The sequence below is a fragment of the Cebus imitator genome, unplaced genomic scaffold (assembly GCF_001604975.1).
Source record: "Cebus imitator isolate Cc_AM_T3 unplaced genomic scaffold, Cebus_imitator-1.0 Scaffold82, whole genome shotgun sequence".
Taxonomy (NCBI): Eukaryota; Metazoa; Chordata; class Mammalia; order Primates; family Cebidae; genus Cebus; species Cebus imitator.
The window spans coordinates 1,241,721-1,243,944 of NW_016107397.1; positions in this window are offsets into that span (position 1 = coordinate 1,241,721).

The following is a 2,224-nucleotide window of genomic DNA, read 5'->3' on the forward strand; positions in this document are numbered from 1 at the left end:
AAAGAAAGAAAGAAAGAAAACTGAGGTTCAGAGAGTTAAGTGACTTGCTCAAGACTCCTAAGCCACAATGGAGAAGGGCTGGTCCTACATCTTACTGGGAAGGAACCTACGCCCTTGTCATGGTGCCAGGCAGCATGCTCTGCTGAGTAGCACCAATGCCACCACACCGGGCTGGTCCTACATCTTACTGGGAAGGAACCTACGCCCTTGTCATGGTGCCAGGCAGCATGTTCTGCTGAGTAGCACCAATGCCACCACACCGAGTTCACTTTCTGAGCTGATCTCCAATCCACCCCTTCCTTTAGACTCTCTCAGCCACCAGCTTTGCCCAGCCTCCATCCTTGCATTTCTGCCCCAGCCTCCTAACAAAAGGGGGTGGACATGTGGGGTGTGATGCAGGGTGGGAGAGGGCAGTGGGGTGCCAGGATGAATAGGCACTGGGGTGGGAGTGCAAGGGGCTGGATTCAGGCATGCAGACTGGGGGTGTCACTGCTCCCTGAAGTATCCTGCATCCTCGCTACCAAACACACACGCAGTCTCACAATACTGGGCATAGGGGGCATCCTGGGAGCCAGTTACCCGGAGGTGACAGGGTGACAGCCTTAGTACCAAGTGCAGAGCATAAATGATTTCCTCCGTCTCACCCGATCTGGGGTGGCAGGAAGAGCGGGACAAGAGGTGGGGCCTCCGGCAAGGAAAGGGTACCTCCTGTGCATCTTACCTGGCTTGGCTTAGAAATTCAGGAATCCAAGTTTCACAAGGACTTCTGAGAGGTTGGCCCTGCCCAGAAGAGCAGAATGAGCCCACTGTCAGACAGACTTATTTACAGACAGACTTCTGCCCTGAAAAGAGTGTGGTCCCAGATGGGGCTGGGGAGGGCAACAGGTGGTGGCTATGGAGCACCTCGCCCTTTGATCTCCAGATGGGAGGGCTTTCAAGAGCTCAACAGGAACCGGAACAGGAGGCGCAGATAGCAGCTAAAGCCAAGGGCACTGCCAACCAGCCAGCCTAGTGTGGATGGTAAACGAGGATGCTGCAGATCAGAGGCAAGAGGATCCTTTTGCGGGGGTTGGGGGAGACAGAGTCTTGCTCTGTCACCCAGACTGGAGTGCAGTGGTGAGATCTCGGCTCACTGCAACCTCCACCTCCTGGGTTTAAGCAGTTCTCCTGCCTCAGCCTCCCGAGTAGCTGGGATTACAGGTGTGCGCCACCATGCCTGGCTAATTTTCTTTTTCTTTTTCTTTTTTTTTTAAGACGGGGTTTCACCATGTTGCTCAGGCTGGTCTTGAACTCCCGACCTCTGGTGATCAGCCCGCCTTGGCCTCCAAAGTGCTTGGATTACAGGCGTGAGCCACCATGCCTGGCCAATTTTTTACATATTTAGTAGAGATGGGGTTTTACCATGTTGGCCAGGCTGGTCTCAAACCCCTGATCTCAGGTGATCCACCCACCTCGGCTCCCAAAGTGCTGGGATTACAGGCGTGAGCCATGACGTCTGACTGAGAGGATCTTTTTGTTTTTTGTTTGTTTTGTCTTTTTAAATACGGGGTTTCACCATATTGGTCAGGATGGTCTTGAACTCCCGACCTCAGGTGATCCGCCCGCCTTGGCCTCCAAAGTGCTTGGATTACAGGCGTGAGCCACCACGCCCGGCTGAGAGGATCTTTTTGTATGTCTCAGTGTAACAGCTGCCTCTTAGATGTTAAAGGCCCAGGGGGAAGGAAATAGGTAAAGCTGTCCAGAGACAGACCTGACATCTCGGATGCTAGCGAAAGCCCCATCAAGGGAGGGGTGCAAGCATCCCTTGGCAGATCTCCATGTAGGAAATTCAAGTCTCAGATGAGGGAGCCCCATTCAGCCCAGGTATTCTGGGATCCAGTGAAGGTTGTATTTCAGACTTCATGCTATAAGAGCTCAGAGTCCACTGGAAAAACCAACACAGAAATAATTAGAGGCCAGGTGTAGTGACTCACGCCTGTAATCCCAGCGCTTTGGGAGGCCGAGGTGGGTGGATCACTTGAGGTTGGGAGTTTGAGGCCATCCTGACCAACATGGTAAAACCCTATCTGTACTAAAAATACAAAATTAGCTGGGCATGGTAGCACATGCCTGTAATCCCAGCTACTCAGGAGGCTGAGACAGGAGAATTGCTTGAACCTGAAAGGCCAGAGGTGAGGTGAGCCAAGATCACATCATTGCACTCCAGCCTGGGCAACAAATGCAA